Source organism: Coregonus lavaretus, assembly GCF_964263955.1.
Source record: "Coregonus lavaretus genome assembly, contig: HAP1_SCAFFOLD_1840, whole genome shotgun sequence".
In the NCBI taxonomy this organism is placed as follows: domain Eukaryota; kingdom Metazoa; phylum Chordata; class Actinopteri; order Salmoniformes; family Salmonidae; genus Coregonus; species Coregonus lavaretus.
The window spans coordinates 34086-53942 of NW_028166772.1; the positions used below are offsets into that span (position 1 = coordinate 34086).

The 19857-nt window shown below is 48.9% G+C and overlaps 1 protein-coding gene across 1 annotated transcript in view; it reads right to left on the reverse strand.

Annotated features, from left to right (window-relative positions):
- LOC311114325 (tumor protein p63-regulated gene 1-like protein) overlaps positions 1 to 19857 on the reverse strand; it is a 48529-nt gene that overhangs the window by 13173 nt on the left and 15499 nt on the right. The window lies entirely within an intron of this gene.

The window sequence follows — 19857 nt, forward strand, 5'->3', positions numbered from 1 at the left end:
GAACTGACCCTGTATATAGTCCCCTTACCCCTATACAAATCTACCTCCATCACTCCAGTATCCCTGCACATTGTTAATATGGTACTGGAACTGACCCTGTATATAGTCCCCTTACCCCTATACAAATCTACCTCCATCACTCCAGTATCCCTGCACATTGTTAATATGGTACTGGAACTGACCCTGTATATAGTCCCCTTACCCCTATATAAATCTACCTCCATCACTCCAGTATCCCTGCACATTGTTAATATGGTATTGGAACTGACCCTGTATATAGTCCCCTTACCCCTATACAAATCTACCTCCATCACTCCAGTATCCCTGCACATTGTTAATATGGTATTGGAACTGACCCTGTATATAGTCCCCTTACCCCTATACATATCTACCTCCATCACTCCAGTATCCCTGCACATTGTTAATATGGTATTGGAACTGACCCTGTATATAGTCCCCTTACCCCTATACAAATCTACCTCCATCACTCCAGTATCCCTGCACATTGTTAATATGGTATTGGAACTGACCCTGTATATAGTCCCCTTACCCCTATACATATCTACCTCCATCACTCCAGTATCCCTGCACATTGTTAATATGGTATTGGAACTGACCCTGTATATAGTCACCTTACCCCTATACATATCTACCTCCATCACTCCAGCATCCCTGCACATTGTTAATATGGTATTGGAACTGACCCTGTATATAGTCCCCTTACCCCTATACATATCTACCTCCATCACTCCAGTATCCCTGCACATTGTTAATATGGTATTGGAACTGACCCTGTATATAGTCCCCTTACCCCTATACATATCTACCTCCATCACTCCAGTATCCCTGCACATTGTTAATATGGTACTGGAACTGACCCTGTATATAGTCACCTGACCCCTATACATATCTACCTCCATCACTCCAGTATCCCTGCACATTGTTAATATGGTATGGAACTGACCCTGTATATAGTCACCTGACCCCTATACATATCTACCTCCATCACTCCAGTATCCCTGTCCCCTGACCCCTATACATATCTACCTCCATCACTCCAGTATCCCTGTCCCCTTACCCCTATACATATCTACCTCCATCACTCCGGTATCCCTGTCCCCTGACCCCTATACATATCTACCTCCATCACTCCAGTATCCCTGTCCCCTGACCCCTATACATATCTACCTCCATCACTCCAGTATCCCTCCATATTGTTAATATGGTACTGGAACTGACCCTGTATATAGTCCCCTTACCCCTATACATATCTACCTCCATCACTCCAGTATCCCTGCACATTGTTAATATGGTATTGGAACTGACCCTGTATATAGTCCCCTTACCCCTATATAAATCTACCTCCATCACTCCAGTATCCCTGCACATTGTTAATATGGTATTGGAACTGACCCTGTATATAGTCCCCTTACCCCTATACAAATCTACCTCCATCACTCCAGTATCCCTGCACATTGTTAATATGGTACTGGAACTGACCCTGTATATAGTCCCCTTACCCCTATACAAATCTACCTCCATCACTCCAGTATCCCTGCACATTGTTAATATGGTACTGGAACTGACCCTGTATATAGTCCCCTTACCCCTATACATATCTACCTCCATCACTCCAGTATCCCTGCACATTGTTAATATGGTATTGGAACTGACCCTGTATATAGTCACCTGAACCCTATACATATCTACCTCCATCACTCCAGTATCCCTGCACATTGTTAATATGGTACTGGAACTGACCCTGTATATAGTCCCCTGACCCCTATACATATCTACCTCCATCACTCCAGTCTCCCTGCACATTGTTAATATGGTATTGGAACTGACCCTGTATATAGTCCCCTTACCCCTATACATATCTACCTCCATCACTCCAGTATCCCTGCACATTGTTAATATGGTATTGGAACTGACCCTGTATATAGTCACCTTACCCCTATACATATCTACCTCTATCACTCCAGTATCCCTGCACATTGTTAATATGGTACTGGAACTGACCCTGTATATAGTCACCTGACCCCTATACATATCTACCTCCATCACTCCAGTATCCCTGCACATTGTTAATATGGTATGGAACTGACCCTGTATATAGTCACCTTACCCCTATACATATCTACCTCCATCACTCCAGTATCCCTGTCTCCTTACCCCTATACATATCTACCTCCATCACTCCAGTATCCCTGTCACCTTACCCCTATACATATCTATCTCCATCACTCCAGTATCCCTGTCCCCTGACCCCTATACATATCTACCTCCATCACTCCAGTATCCCTGTCCCCTGACCCCTATACATATCTACCTCCATCACTCCAGTATCCCTGTCCCCTGACCCCTATACATATCTACCTCCATCACTCCAGTATCCCTGCACATTGTTAATATGGTATGGAACTGACCCTGTATATAGTCACCTGACCCCTATACAAATCTACCTCCATCACTCCAGTATCCCTGTCCCCTTACCCCTATACATATCTACCTCCATCACTCCGGTATCCCTGTCCCCTGACCCCTATACATATCTACCTCCATCACTCCAGTATCCCTGTCCCCTGACCCCTATACATATCTACCTCCATCACTCCAGTATCCCTCCATATTGTTAATATGGTACTGGAACTGACCCTGTATATAGTCCCCTTACCCCTATACATATCTACCTCCATCACTCCAGTATCCCTGCACATTGTTAATATGGTATTGGAACTGACCCTGTATATAGTCACCTGAACCCTATACATATCTACCTCCATCACTCCAGTATCCCTCCATATTGTTAATATGGTACTGGAACTGACCCTGTATATAGTCCCCTTACCCCTATACATATCTACCTCCATCACTCCAGTATCCCTGCACATTGTTAATATGATATTGGAACTGACCCTGTATATAGTCCCCTTACCCCTATATAAATCTACCTCCATCACTCCAGTATCCCTGCACATTGTTAATATGGTATTGGAACTGACCCTGTATATAGTCCCCTTACCCCTATACAAATCTACCTCCATCACTCCAGTATCCCTGCACATTGTTAATATGGTACTGGAACTGACCCTGTATATAGTCACCTTACCCCTATACAAATCTACCTCCATCACTCCAGTATCCCTGCACATTGTTAATATGGTACTGGAACTGACCCTGTATATAGTATATAGTTCTTTTTTGTATTACATTGATATTAATTACTGCATTGTTGGGTTTAGAGCTTGCAAGAGAGGCATTTCACTGTACTTGCGCACGTGACATTGAAACTTGAAACTTTTCTCGTGAGAAAACAGCATATGTGACATCGATATTAGTCAGAAACATTTAAAAAAAAGTGTAAGCAGGTTAATTCTGGTCATAAAGTCAGCATCTTCCTAAACGGAGTTGTGAGATTTGAGTACAAGTGTTTTTCAGGACCTACCTGAGGGTTGGGTTTTTGATTTGCCCACTACCACAGGTTGAAACACTGTGGTGATTAATCTCTATCCAATAACACAGACAGTGAGGCAGACCTGCCCCCGCAGCTCACACTTTGTTTACATAAGACAATGCGACGCACATTTTTTTAAACTTGAGAAATACCTTAGCTAGATGTCAAAGTGTGTGACTAAAAGCTTCTCTGCAAAAATATCAACATTAATTACAGACTTCTTGACTATTTTGAGGAAGTGATACCTGCTTTATTCCTATGGTGTCTGGGACAAACATCAGTAACTGCCACACCGAACCACACCCCCAAGACCGGAATCTTGTTTTTTCAAAAGAAAAACAAATCGGTGCATTCAGTCGCTCTTTAAGAGGCAACTTCAGTATGTCCTAGAGCGCCCTCTGCTGTTTAATCTCATTAGTTGCTACTGGTTCCAGCAGGTATAGTGAGGAAGCAGGTACAGTGAGGCCTACTTTCAAATATAGAAACAGAAATACACTCAATGAAGTACAACCAAATCCACCAGTGAGTGGGATATCTATCTATCGATCTATCTATCTGTCTATCTGTCTATCTGTCTGTCTTTAGATGCATGGCTTTGATTTTCTCTGTACCAAAAAGCTAGTAATACTAGAAATTGCATGAGCAAATTGACCAATCCATGGTTTAGGAAAGGTAAGGGTGTGTCTATTTGAAGGTGGGATCTCAGCAGGGTATCACTTATTCCCAGACAGACACTGTTTACAGCCACCTCTCTCTTTCTCTCTCTCTCTCTCTCTCAATTTCAAATGTCATATTATGTATATATACAGTGTTATAACGACGTGCAAATAGTTAAAGTACAAAAGGGAAAATAAATAAACATAAATATGGGTTGTATTTACAATGGTGTTTGTTCTTCACTGGTTGCCCTTTTCTTTTGGCAACAGGTCACACATCTTGCAGCTGTGATTGCACACTGTGGTTTTTCACCCAGTAGATATGGGAGTTTATCAAAATTGGATTTGTTTTCCAAATCTTTAAAACATATATATATATATATATATATATTTTTTTTTTTGGGGGGGGGGGGTAGTTCAGCTTTAATATTGCAGATAGATTGTAACTTCCATCAATGTCATTGTCTGCATCACTTCCAATCCCCCATATGTTTATTTTTCCTCGCAAATACATATATATATATATATATATATATATATATATATATATATATATATATATACACACATACACACATATAAACACATATCCTTAAAAAAATATATTTCCCTTTATTACTTTCCAACCCCACCACCCCTTCCCCAATTGGCGTAAACTAGTGAACAACAACGCTTAGGCCTCTACTTCCAGTTTATACATACTATATACATTTTATGGACACAGTCAATTTTACAATAATTATATTTTGTTTGTTTTTACTCCTGAACTTCCTCTACCCTCAACATCGCCGATCATTTTCATGATGTCCATCCGGTTTGCTTCTGTATGCCATATCTTTCTAACTGTGCTCTTTCACAAAAGCTCTCAACCTATAACCTATATACTTATTATGGACACAGTATGCTTTACATTAGTTATCTTGTTGTTATTAGTTGTTGTTAGTTGTTATTAGTCCCATCCTTCAGCTCCATTCAACACCTCCCATCTATCTCTTAACACCATCCATATTGGATTTCTATTTGCCATATATTTTTCAACTGTACTGTGAGGCAGGGGAGTCAGGGAGGGGGGAGAGAAAGGGGGAGGGATCTTAATGGTTGCCAGACCCTCAGGGGTATTGCGTAATGGGTATTGCATCACGTCTGCCCCCCTAGAGAAGACCTGGAGTGTTTTACCTGGCTGGTTCTTGTCACGATCGTCTGAAGAAGCGGACCAATACGCAGCGCGTGGAGTGAACATGATGACTTTATTTAATAACGCAACCACGAAAAACAACAAATGACGATAGTGAAGTCCTCTGTAACACTGACAGAAACATGGAACAAAAACCCACAAAACCAAGGAGAAACCACACAGATTAAATATGGCTCCCAATCAGAGATAACGAGCCGACAGCTGACACTCGTTACCTCCGATTGGGAGTCATATGACTAATCAAGCACAATACCAAACATAGAAATCAACAACCTAGACACCCCAACATAGAAATACACCCAAACAAATGAAAATGAACAACCCTGGCTCAAATATCAAAGTCCATGGAGCCAGAGTGTCACAGTACCCCCCCCTAAAGGTGCGAACTCCGGGCGCACCAACATAAGGACTAGGGGAGGGTCTGGGTGGGCGTCTGTCCACGGTGGCGGCTCTGGCCCCGGTCGTGATCCCCACCCCACCACAGTCACAACCTGCTTCAGTAGCCTCCTCCCAATGACCACCCTCCAACTAACCCCACCTGGACTAAGGGGCAACACCGGACTAAGGGGCAGCACCGGACTAAGGGGCAGCACCGGGATAAGGGGCAGCACCGGGATAAGGGGCAGCACCGGGCTAAGGGGCAGCACCGGACTAAGGGGCAGCACCGGGCTAAGGGACAGTACCTGACTGAATGGCGGATCCTGGCTGGCTGGCTCTGGCGGATCCTGGCTGGCTGGCGGATCCGGGCTGGACGGCTCTGGCGGATCCTGGCTGGACGGCTCTGGCGGATCCTGGCTGGACGGCTCTGGCGGATCCTGGCTGGACGGCTCATGGCTGGCTGACGGATCTGGCTGCTCATGGCTGGCTGACGGATCTGGCTGCTCATGGCTGGCTGACGGATCTGGCTGTTCATGGCTGGCTGACGGATCTGGCTGCTCATGGCTGGCGGAAGGCTCTGGCTGATCCTGTCTGGCGGAAGGCTCTGGCTGATCCTGTCTGGCGGAAGGCTCTGGCTGATCCTGTCTGGCGGAAGGCTCTGGCTGCTCATGGCTGGCGGAAGGCTCTGGCTGATCCCGTCTGGCGGACGGCTCTGGCTGATCCTGTCTGGCGGAAGGCTCTGGCTGATCCTGTCTGGCGGAAGGCTCTGGCTGATCCTGTCTGGCGGAAGGCTCTGGCTGATCCTGTCTGGCGGAAGGCTCTGGCTGCTCCTGTCTGGCGGAGAGCTCTAGCGGCTCCGGTCTGGCGGACGGCTCTGAAGGCTCATGGCAGACGGGCGGCTTTGCAGGCTCAGTACAGACGGGCAGTTCCTGCGGCGCTTGGCAGACGGACAGTTCAGACGGCGTTGGGCAGACGGGCAGTTCAGACGGCGTTGGGCAGACGGACAGTTCAGGCCCCGTTGGGCAGACGGGCAGTTCAGACGGCGTTGGGCAGACGGACAGTTCAGGCCCCGTTGGGCAGACGGCAGACTCTGGCTGTCTGAGGCGCATCGTAGGCCTGGTGCGTGGTGCCGGAACAGGAGGTACCGGGCTGAGGACACGCATCTCAGGGCTAGTGCGGGGAGAAGCAACAGGGCATGCTGGACCCTGGGGACGCACCGTAGGCCTGATGCGTGGTGCCGGAAATGGAGGTACCGGGCTGAGGACACGCATCTCAGGGCTAGTGCGGGGAGAAGCAACAGGGCATGCTGGACCCTGGGGACGCACCGTAGGCCTGATGCGTGCTGCCGGAACTGGAGGTACCGGGCTGAGGACACGCATCTCAGGGCTAGTGCGGAGAGAAGCAACAGGGCATGCTGGACCCTGGGGACGCACCGTAGGCCTGATGCGTGGTGCCGGAACTGGAGGTACCGGGCTGAGGACACGCATCTCAGGGCTAGTGCGGGGAGAAGCAACAGGGCATGCTGGACCCTGGGGACGCACCGTAGGCCTGATGCGTGGTGCCGGAACTGGAGGTACCGGGCTGAGGACACGCATCTCAGGGCTAGTGCGGAGAGAAGCAACAGGGCATGCTGGACCCTGGGGACGCACCGTAGGCCTGATGCGTGGTGCCGGAACTGGAGGTACCGGGCTGAGGACACGCATCTCAGGGCTAGTGCGGGAAGCAGGAACAGGACGCACAGGACTCGGGGAACACACAGGAGGCTTAGTGCGTGGTGTAGGCACTGGTGGTACTGGACTGGAGACAGGAGGTGGTGCCGGAAATACCGGACCGTGCAGGCGTACTGGCTCCCTTGAGCACTGAGCCTGACCAACCTTACCTGGTTGTATGCTCCCCGTCGCCTGACCAGTACAGGGAGGTGGAATAACCTGCACCGGGCTATGTAGGCGAACCGGGGACACCATGCGTAAGGCTGGTGCCATGTAAGCCGGCCCGAGGAGACGCACTGGTGACCGGATGCGTGGGGCCGGCCTCATGACATCTGGCTCAATGCTCAGTCTAGCCCGGCCGATACGTGGAGCCGGAATGTACCGAACCGGGCTATGCCTGCGTACAGGAGACACCATGCGCTCTACTGCGTAACACGGTGTCTGCCCGTACTCTCGCTCTCCACGGTCAGTCCAGGGAGTAGGCGCAGGTCTCCTACCTGACTTCGCCACACTCCCTTCTAGCCCCCCCTCAAGAAATTTTTGGGTAGTACTCTCGGGCTTCCAGCCTTGCCTCCGTGCTGCCTCCTCATATCGCCGCCTCTCGGCTTTAGCTGCCTCCCGCTCTTTACGAGGACGGTGATATTCTCCCGGTTGATCCCAAGGCCCCTCACCATCCAGAATCTCCTCCCATGTCCATGAATCCTTTATGGGAGTCCATAAATCCTGTGTAGGTAGGTCCTGTTGCCGCTTGACACGCTGCTTGGTCTTTTTGTGGTGGGTCTTTCTGTCACGATCGTCTGAAGAAGCGGACCAATACGCAGCGCGTGGAGTGAACATGATGACTTTATTTAATAAAGCAACCACGAAAAACAACAAATGACGATAGTGAAGTCCTCTGTAACACTGACAGAAACATGGAACAAAAACCCACAACCCCAAGGTGAAAACACACAGTATAAATATGGCTCCCAATCAGAGATAACGAGCCGACAGCTGACACTCGTTACCTCCGATTGGGAGTCATATGACTAATCAAGCACAATACCAAACATAGAAATCAACAACCTAGACACCCCAACATAGAAATACACCCAAACAAATGAAAATGAACAACCCTGGCTCAAATATCAAAGTCCATGGAGCCAGAGTGTCACAGTTCTCTGCTCCAGGGCTGGTTCTCTGCTCCAGGGCTAGTTATCTGCTCCAGGGCTGGTTCTCTGCTCCAGGACTAGTTCTCTGCTCCAGGGCTAGTTCTCTGCTCCAGGGCTAGTTATCTGCTCCAGGGCTAGTTCTCTGCTCCAGGACTAGTTATCTGCTCCAGGGCTAGTTCTCTGCTCCAGGGCTAGTTATCTGCTCCAGGGCTAGTTATCTGCTCCAGGGCTAGTTCTCTGCTCCAGGGCTAGTTCTCTGCTCCTGGGCTATTTATCTGCTCCAGGGCTGGTTCTCTGCTCCAGGGCTGGTTCTCTGCTCCAGGGCTAGTTATCTGCTCCAGGGCTAGTTATCTGCTCCAGGGCTGGTTCTCTGCTCCAGGGCTAGTTATCTGCTCCAGGGCTGGTTCTCTGCTCCAGGGCTAGTTATCTGCTCCAGGGCTAGTTCTCTGCTCCAGGGCTAGTTCTCTGCTCCAGGGCTAGTTCTCTGCTCCAGGGCTAGTTGTCTGCTCCAGGGCTAGTTATCTGCTCCAGGGCTAGTTATCTGCTCCAGGGCTAGTTATCTGCTCCAGGGCTAGTTCTCTGCTCCAGGGCTAGTTATCTGCTCCAGGGCTAGTTCTCTGCTCCAGGGCAGGGTGGACAGTACACATGTCCCTTCCTTGGAATAGTACATGTTTTTAAATGCTTATAAGTCCAAGTCCAACAGAGATTCCTTGTTACCTTCATGGCAATAAAGTTTTCTGATTCTGAAATCACACCTATTATTTTAGAGTGCATCTTAGACCAATCAGACACCATCTTAGACTAAAAGCATCCCTCAGATTGACTCATCCTGTCTGTAAGATGAGTTTTGGGTTGGAACTAATGCACATCCCCAGAATGTAAACAGAGGCAAGACTTCACAGGAACAGAAAGTATGGCTATTTTCAAGTCTATAAATCAATAGAAAGTTCAGAGACAGCAGCTCAGTAGAAAGGATATTTAATTATGTCTGGTCTGTGTCCCAAATGGAACCCAGGCCCCTACATAGTGTACTACTTTTGTCAAGGGGACATCCTTATCTGCATGACAGCAGCACTTTAGAAGTAATTCCATTTAGCCAACCAACCCCTCTGAAAGGGGGCGACTCCATTGAGATGATATAAGGAAGTAAATAACAGTTGGTCCAGAAGTCATTTCTAAGTTAATGGAGGACAGAGAGAGAGAGACAGAGAGAGAGAGACAGAGAGAGAGAGAGACAGAGAGAGAGAGAGAGAGAGAGAGAGAGAGAGAGAGAGAGAGAGAGAGAGAGAGAGAGAGAGAGAGAGAGACAGAGAGAGACACAGAGAGAGAGACAGAGAGAGAGACAGAGAGAGAGACAGAGAGAGAGAGAGCCATGTGTTTTGTACAGATGTTTAAAGAACAGAATCGTATTTCTTAAAGCTGTAATATCTCTGGAAGCTTTAAGGAAGCTGCAGCTATCTCCATCTCCGTTAAACTTTAATGTCATGAGGTCCTGACGTGGCCCAGTGGTGTTATGTCTCTCTCGCTCTCTCTCTATTCAATTTTTCAATTTAAGGGCTTTATTGGCATGGGAAACGTGTGTTAACATTGCCAAAGCAAGTGAAGTAGATAGTAAACAAAAGTGAAATAAACAATAAATATTAACAGTAAACATTACACTCAGAAGTTCCAAAAGAATAAAGATATTTCAAATGTCATATTATGTCTATATACAGTGTTGTAACAATGTGCAAATAGTTAAAGTACAAATGGGAAAATAAAAAAAGATGGTGTTTGTTCTTCACTGGTTGCCCTTTTCTTGTGGCAACAGGTCACAAATCTTGCTGCTGTGATGGCACACTGTGGTTTTTCACCCAGTAGATAAGGGAGTTTATCAAAATTGGATTTGTTTTCTAATTCTTTGTGGATCTGTGTAATCTGAGGGAAATATGTGTCTCTAATATGGTCATACGTTTGGCAGGAGGTTAGGAAGTGCAGCTCAGTTTCCACCTCATTTTGTGGGCAGTGTGCACATAGCCTGTCTTCTCTTGAGAGCCAGGTCTGCCTACGACGGCCTTTCTCAATAGCAAGGCTATGCTCACTGAGTCTGTACATAGTCAAAGATTTCCTTAATTTTGGGTCAGTCACAGTGGTCAGGTATTCTGCCACTGTGTACTCTCTGTTTAGGGCCAAATAGCATTCCAGATTGGTACAGTCTTTCCAATGTGTCCAGTAATTCTCTTTTTGTTTTCTCATGATTTGGTTGGGTCTAATTGTGTTGCTGTCCTGGGGCTCTGTGGGGTCTGTTTGTGTTTGTGAACAGAGCCCCAGAACCAGCTTGCTTAGGGGACTCTTCTCCAAGTTCATCTCTCTGTGGGTGATGGCTTTGTTATGGAAGGTTTGGGAATCACTTCCTTTTAGGTGGTTGTAGAGTTTAACGGCTCTTTTCTGGATTTTGATAATTAGCGTGTATCGGCCTAATTCTGCTCTGCATGCATTATTTTGTGTTTTACGTTGTACAAGACTCAATAGTGCATTGAAGCCAAATAAATTTGGCAAAGATGGCGTCTCATGGAGACATAGCTCAGTGCTGCCCCCTCTCATTGAGTGACTCAAGTTGAAGGCCGACCGGGGTACTGCAGGCTGACATTAGCGACTAAATTATCCTTATAACTTCTTCTGTGTGCGATTTTTAAATAATCAATTCAAGGACACACAGTGAGTGTACAAAAAATTAAGAACACCTGCTCTTTCCATGACTTTAGACTGATCAGGTGAATCCAGGTGAAAGCCATGATCCCTTATTGATGTCACCTGTTAAATCCACTTCAAATCAGTGTAGCTGAAGGGGAGGAGACGGGTTAAAGAAGGATTTTTAAGCCTTGAGACAATTGAGACATGGATTGTTTATGTGTGCGACTCAGAGGGTGAATTGGCAAGACAAAAAACATTTAAGTGCCTTTGAACGGGGTATGGTAGTAAGTGCCAGGCGCACCGGTTTGAGTCAAGAACTGCAACGCCGCTGCACAGTTTCCCGTGTGTATCAAGAATGGTCCACCACCAAAAGGACATCCAGCCAACTTGACACAACTTTGGGAAGCATTGGAGTCAACATGGGGCCAGCATCCCCGTGGAACGCTTTCGACACCTTGTAGAGTCCATGCCCCGACGAATTGAGGCTGTTCTGAGGGCAAAAGGGGGTGCAACTCAGTGTACATCTGGTGTATTAGAAGCAATTATTGGTACCATGATTGTCTTAGAATTATGTATTTTTTTACAAGACTGACCACGAAGATTGCAATTTTTCCATTAACTATAATGGGGATCCTGTTTTCTGAACTCCCGTGGCATCAATGAGAGGAGGCAATCGTTCTTCCCTGCACCCAAATCAAGCTTTGGAATCAGTTCAAACATGTCATTATTACTAACAAAGACCATTTCATGCACTGCATCCCAAATTGAACCCTATTCCCTGTACAATTCACTACATAGGGCCCTGGTCAAAAGTAGTGCACTATGTAGGGAATAGGGGGCCATTTGGGACGTACCCAGTGTAATAATGGCATGAGATATGATGATGAAATTTTACATGTAAACAACAGTTGCTTACGGGTCCTTTTCCAACGAGACAGAGTTAAAGATCAAGACACAAAATTAAACTGAATAAGAAATAGTGACATGAGGAAAATACACAGAATAACAACTACTGTTAATAGTGCCTCCTCTAACCACTACCAATACATCCACCTCCAACTACTGTTAATACTGCCTCCTCTAACCACTACCAATACATCCACCTCCAACCACTGTTAATACTTCCACCTCCAACCAATGCTAATAACCACTGTTAATACTTCCACCTCCAACCACTGTTAATACTTCCACCTCCAACCACTGTTAATACTTCCAACTCCAACCACAGTTATTACTTCCACTTCCAACCACTGCTAATAAACACTATTAATACTTCCATTTCCAACCACTGCTAATAAACACTATTAATACTTCCATTTCCAACCACTGCTAATACTGCCTCCTCTAACCACTGCTAATACTTCCACCTCCAACCACTGTTAATACTTCCACCTCCAACCACTGTTAATACTTCCACCTAAACCACTGCTAATACATGCACCTAAAATATTGCCAATACTTCCACCTTCAACCACTGTTAATATTACACCTTCAACCAATGTAAATACTTCCACCTCCAACCACTGTTAATACTTCCACCTACAATCATTGTTAACAACCACTGTTAATACTTCCACCACCAACCACTAATAAGCACTGTTAATACTTCCACCTCCAACCACTTTTAAAACTTCCACTTCCAACCACTGCTAATACTGCCACCTAAAACCACTGCTATTACTGCCACCTCCAACCACTGTTATTAAGCACTGTTAAAATGTACACCTCCAACAACTGCTAACACTTCTACCTCCAACCACTGCTAAAACTTCCACCTCCAACCACTGCTAAAACTTCCACCTCCTACCACTGTTAATACTTCCACCTCCAACCACTGTTAATAACCACTGTTAATACTTCCACCTCCAACCACTGCTAATACTTCCACCTCCAGCCACTGCTAATAACCACTGTTAATACTTCCACCTCCAGCCACTGATAATACTTCCACCTCCAACCACTACTAGTACTTCCACCTCCAACCACTGCTAGTACTTCCACCTCCAACCACTGTTAAAAACAACTGTTAATACGTCCACCACCAACCACTGCTAATAACCACTGTTAATACTTCCACCTCCAACCACTGCTAATAACCATTGTTAACACTTCCACGTCCAACTACTGCTAATGCTTCCACCACCAACCACTTAATACTTCCACCTCCCAGCACTGCTAATACTTCCACCACCAACCACTTAATACTTCCACCACCAACCACTTAATACTTCCACCTCCCAGCACTGCTAATACTTCCACCTCAAACTACTGCCAATAACCACTGTTAATACGTCCACCTCTAACCACTGCTAATACTTCCATCTCCAACCACTGCTAATACAACCTCCTCCAACCACTTGTAATACTTCCAACTCCAACGACTGCCAATACTGCCTCCTCCAACCACTGTTAATACTTCCACCTCCAACCACTGTTAATACTTCCACCTTCAACCACTGTTAATACTACACCTTCAACCACTGCTAAAATGTCCACCTCCAACCACTGCTAAAACTTCCACCTCCAACCACTGTTAATAACCACTGTTAAGACTTCCACCTCCAACCACTGCTAATAAGCACTGTTAAAACATACACTTCCTGTCACGGTTTCGGCCGAGGCTGCCTCTCTCCCTTGTTCGGGCAGGCTTCGGCGTTCGTCGTCTCCGGAATTCTAGCTGCCACCGTTCTATGTTCTGTGTTTCCTGTTTGATTAGTTTTGTCTGTTAGCCACACCTGTTTTGTGTTAGGTCTCATTATGCACCCTATTTAGTTCCCTGTTTGTGTGTATAGTGTTGTGTGTAATTGTCGCTTGTCAGATGGTTGCGTAGCTGTGTTATTTTTTCCAGTACGCCAGGATTAGTAGTGTCCTCCTCTGTTTAGGAGAGTTTTGCGCACTGTGTTTTCGTGCGATCGTGTGTTGACGCCTGTGCGCGTCTGTTTGGCCTCCTGCCGTTTGTGGATTATTTTTGCATAGTAAAGTCTTGTTGGACTGTACCTCTGCTTCTGCGCCTGATTCCCCACCACACCATCACTACATCGTTGACAGAATTACACACCCAAAACATGGAATCAGCGGGAGCCGAAGCAGCGCCGACGAGACTGGAGGTCCAGGTTCGGGAGCAACAGGAACAGATCCTCCAGATGGGAACCGCCCTGCAGGAGGTAATCACCACGCTCCGAGGCTGGGGCGCACCTCCAACACCTTCCTCACCGCCAGCCCAGCCAGCACCATCGGCCAGCCTGCCCATTCCAGCGCCAGAACACCGAGGGATCCGACTCGCTCTCCCGAGGGCCTACGACGGAACCGCGGCTGGGTGTCAGGGATTCCTCCTCCAGGTGGAGTTGTACCTGGCCACCGTACACCCGGCACCCTCGGGGCATGAGAGCGTGTCTGCCCTGATATCCTGCCTGTCCGGGAAGGCGTTGGAATGGGCCAACGCGGAGTGGAGGAAGATCGACGCCGCGAGTATCACCTACGACGAGTTCTCCCGCCGCTTTAGGGCGGTGTTCGACCATCCCCCGGAGGGGAAAGCGGCGGGGGAGCGTCTGGTCTTCCTCCGGCAGGGGAGGAGGAGTGCTCAGGAATTCGCGCTTGAATTCCGTACTCTAGCGGCTGATGCAGGGTGGAATGAGCGGGCCCTCGTCGATATATATCGATGTAGCCTAAGAGAGGACGTCCGTAGGGAGCTGGCCTGTAGGGACACCAGTCTCTCTTTCGACCAGCTGGTCGACATGTCAATCAGGTTAGATAACCTATTGGCCACCCGCGGACGTCCTGAGGGGGGTCCGTCCATTTCACCCTCCAGCGCATCCGAGCCGTGTCCTATGGAGCTCGGGGGCGCTGGCGCTAGAGATAGGAGGAGTCGGCAGGTGAGGGGGTCCATCCACCGCACCAACTGTGGTCGGGGAGGACACACCGCGGCTAGGTGCTGGGGATGGCCTCCTCGGGGAGATGACGACAGGTCCCGCACTGGGGATTCCCTCCAGGTGAGTAGGCGCCCCACTCACCCAGAGCTCACTGTTGCCCATTTTTGTATGCCTGTGCGTTTTCCGCAGGTGGCACCTCATTCCCAGTATAAGGCGCTGGTAGATTCAGGCGCGGCTGGGAATTTTATTGATAAGAAGTTTTGTTTAGAGTTAGGGTTTCCCCTTCTCCCTGTTGATGTTCCTTTTCCCGTTCACGCCCTAGATAGTCGTCCGTTGGGTACGGGCTTAATCAGGGAGGTCACGGCGCCACTTAGGATGTGTGCGCAGGGGAGTCATCAGGAGATAATTCAACTGTTTCTGATTGACTCTCCTGCGTATCCGGTGGTGCTGGGCATGCCCTGGTTAAGTACCCATAACCCCGTTATTTCGTGGCAGGAGAGGGCTCTGATGGAGTGGTCTGCTCAGTGTGTGGGTAGATGTTTGGGCGTTTCCATAGGGGCTACCTCGGTGGAGAGTCCAAACCAGGTGCCCGCATTGCACATTCCACCTGAGTATGGGGATTTGGCTATTGCGTTTAGTAAGGCGAGGGCGACGCGGTTGCCACCCCATAGGCAGGGGGATTGTGCGATAGACCTTCAGGCAGGAGCTGCGCTCCCACGGAGTCATGTGTATCCTCTGTCTCAGGAGGAGAAGAAAGCTATGGAGGTTTACATAGACGAATCACTGAGACAAGGATACATACGGCCGTCCACTTCCCCCGCGTCCTCGAGTTTCTTTTTCGTGAAGAAAAAGGATGGGGGTTTGCGTCCGTGCATCGATTACCGTGGTCTCAATCAGATTACGGTGAAGTATAGTTATCCACTCCCGCTGATTGCGACCATGACTGAGTCGTTGCATGGGGCGCGTTTCTTCACGAAATTAGATCTCAGGAGCGCGTACAACTTGGTGCGCATCAGGAAGGATGATGAATGGAAAACAGCCTTTAGTACCACCTCGGGCCATTACGAGTATCTAGTCATGCCATACGGGTTGATGAATGCTCCGTCAGTTTTCCAATCATTCGTGGATGAGATCTTCAGGGACATGCAGGGACAGGGAGTCGTGGTGTACATAGATGACATTCTCGTGTACTCACCTACCCGTGTCGAGCATGTGGCCCTGGTGCGCAGGGTGTTGCGGAGGCTGGTGGAGCACGACCTGTATGTGAAGGCAGAGAAGTGTCTGTTTTTCCAGGAGTCGATTTCCTTTTTGGGGTATCAGTTGTCTGCGTCAGGGGTGAAGATGGAGGTAGACCGAGTGTCAGCCGTGCGTAATTGGCAAACACCAACCACTGTGAAAGAGGTGCAGCAGTTTTTGGGGTTTGCGAATTACTACCGGAGGTTTATCCGGGGTTTTGGGCAAGTGGCAGCTCCCATCACGTCTCTCTTAAAGGGGGGCCCGGTGCGTCTGCAGTGGTCAGTCGAGGCGGACAGGGCGTTTGAGAAGCTGAAGGACCTGTTCACCTCGGCTCCGGTGCAGGCGCATCCGGATCCCTCTTTACCATTTCAGGTAGAGGTGGACGCGTCTGAGGCCGGTATTGGCGCCGTGCTTTCACAACGGTCAGGCGCGCCACCTAAACTCCGCCCCTGTGCCTTCTATTCCAAGAAGCTCAGCCCGGCGGAGCGAAATTATGACGTAGGGGACAGGGAGCTGTTAGCTGTGGTACAGGCCCTTAAGGTGTGGAGGCACTGGCTTGAGGGGGCTCAACACCCTTTCCTCATTTTGACGGACCACCGTAACCTGGAGTACATCCGGGCAGCGAGGAGGCTGAACCCTCGACAGGCTAGATGGAGTATGTTTTTGACCCGTTTCTCTTTTAAGATCACCTACATCCCTGGGTCACAAAACGGTAAGGCAGATGCGCTGTCTCGGCGGTATGACGGGGAGGAGAGGTCCGTGGAGCCCACTCCCATACTGCCGGAGTCGTGTCTAGTGGCACCGGTGGTGTGGGAGCTCGATTCTGAGCTCGAGCGGGCATTACGCACCGACCCTAGTCCACCACAATGCCCGGAGGGTCGGAAGTATGTTCCGCTCGAGTGTCGGGATCGATTGATCTATTGGGCTCACACGTCACCCTCCTCTGGACATCCGGGTATCGGCCGGACAGTGCACTGTCTTAGTGCCAAATATTGGTGGCCCACGTTGGCCAGGGATGTGAGGGTTTATGTTTCCTCCTGCTCGGTGTGCGCCCAGTGTAAGGCGCCTAGACATCTGCCTAGGGGTAAGTTACTGCCCCTGCCCGTTCCACAACGACCATGGTCCCACCTCTCGGTGGATTTTATAACTGACCTTCCCCTCTCTCAAGGGAATACTACACTCCTGGTCGTTGTGGACCGGTTCTCTAAGGCCTGTCGTTTGCTCCCCATGCCGGGTCTTCCTACTGCCCTACAGACCGCCGAAGCACTATTCACTCATGTGTTCCGGCACTACGGGGTGCCCGAGGACATTGTGGCTGACCGGGGTCCCCAATTCACCTCCAGAGTCTGGAGAGCTTTTATGGAGCGGTTGGGGGTCTCGGTGAGCCTCACCTCGGGTTACCACCCGGAGAGTAATGGGCAGGTGGAACGCGTAAACCAGGATGTGGGCAGGTTTCTCAGAACATACTGCCGGGACCGGCCGGAGGAGTGGGCGAGATATGTGCCCTGGGCCGAGATGGCACAGAACTCTCTCCGCCACTCCTCCACCCAACTAACCCCTTTTCAGTGTGTTTTAGGGTACCAGCCGGTTCTGGCACCATGGCATGAGAGCCAGATCGAGGCCCCCGCTGTGGATGAGTGGGTGCGGCGCTCGGAGGAGACGTGGAACGCTGCACACGTCCATCTGCAGCGTGCCATACGTCGACAGAAGACGAGCGCCGACCTACACCGCAGTGAGGGGCCTGTGTACGCACCTGGAGATCGAGTCTGGCTCTCTGCCAGAAACCTGCCCCTCCGCCTGCCCTGTCGGAAACTGGGTCGGCGGTTTGTAGGGCCATTTAAAGTCCTGAGAAGGTTGAACGAGGTTTGTTATAGATTACAGTTACCAGTGGAGTATAAGTGTATTAACCCCTCGTTCCATGTGTCCCTTCTCAGGCCGGTGGTAGCGGGCCCACTCCAAGAACATGAGATCTTGGAGACTCCTCCGCCCCCGTTGGACATCGAGGGGGCACCGGCGTACACCGTGAAATCCATCTTGGATTCTAGACGTCGGAGGGGGGGTCTTCAGTATCTAGTGGAGTGGGAGGGGTACGGTCCGGAGGAGCGGTGCTGGGTGCCGAGGAGAGACATTTTGGACCCGTCGCTCCTGACGGAATTCCATCGGGGGTATCCGACGCGCCCTGCGCCGCGGCCTCCGGGTCGTCCCCAAGGCCGGAGTCGGCGCGCGTCTGGAGCCGCGCGTCAATGGGGGGGTACTGTCACGGTTTCGGCCGAGGCTGCCTCTCTCCCTTGTTCGGGCAGGCTTCGGCGTTCGTCGTCTCCGGAATTCTAGCTGCCACCGTTCTATGTTCTGTGTTTCCTGTTTGATTAGTTTTGTCTGTTAGCCACACCTGTTTTGTGTTAGGTCTCATTATGCACCCTATTTAGTTCCCTGTTTGTGTGTATAGTGTTGTGTGTAATTGTCGCTTGTCAGATGGTTGCGTAGCTGTGTTATTTTTTCCAGTACGCCAGGATTAGTAGTGTCCTCCTCTGTTTAGGAGAGTTTTGCGCACTGTGTTTTCGTGCGATCGTGTGTTGACGCCTGTGCGCGTCTGTTTGGCCTCCTGCCGTTTGTGGATTATTTTTGCATAGTAAAGTCTTGTTGGACTGTACCTCTGCTTCTGCGCCTGATTCCCCACCACACCATCACTACATCGTTGACACTTCCAACCACTGCTAATCCTTCCACCTCCATCTACTGCTAATAACCACTGTTCTCTAGCCATTGTTAACACTTCCACGTCCAACTACTGCTAATACTTCCACTTCAAACTACTGCTAATAACCACTGTTAATACTTCCACCTCCAACCACTGCTAATACTGTCACCTTCAACCACTACTAATACTTCCACCTCCAACCAACGTTAATACTTCCACCTCCAACCACTAATAATACTTCCACCTCCAACCACTGCTAATACTTCCACCACCAACCACTTAATACTTCCACCTCCCAGCACTGCTAATACTTCCACCACCAACCACTTAATACTTCCACCTCCAACCACTGCTAATACTTCCACCACCAACCACTTAATACTTCCACCACCAACCACTTAATACTTCCACCTCCCAGCACTGCTAATACTTCCACCACCAACCACTTAATACTTCCACCTCCAACCACTGCTAATACTTCCACCACCAACCACTTAATACTTCCACCTCCCAGCACTGCTAATAATTCTACCACCAACCACTGCTAATAACCACTGCTAATACTTCCACCACCAACCACTTAATACTTCCACCTCCAACCACTGCTAATAATTCTACCTCCAACCACTGCTAATAACCACTGTTAATACTTCCACCTCCAACCACTGCTAATAATTCTACCTCCAACCACTGCTAATAACCACTGTTAATACTTCCACCTCCAACCACTGCTAATAATTCTACCTCCAACCACTGCTAATAACCACTGTTAATACTTCCACCTCAAACCACTGCTAATAATTCTACCTCCAACCACTGCTAATAACCACTGTTA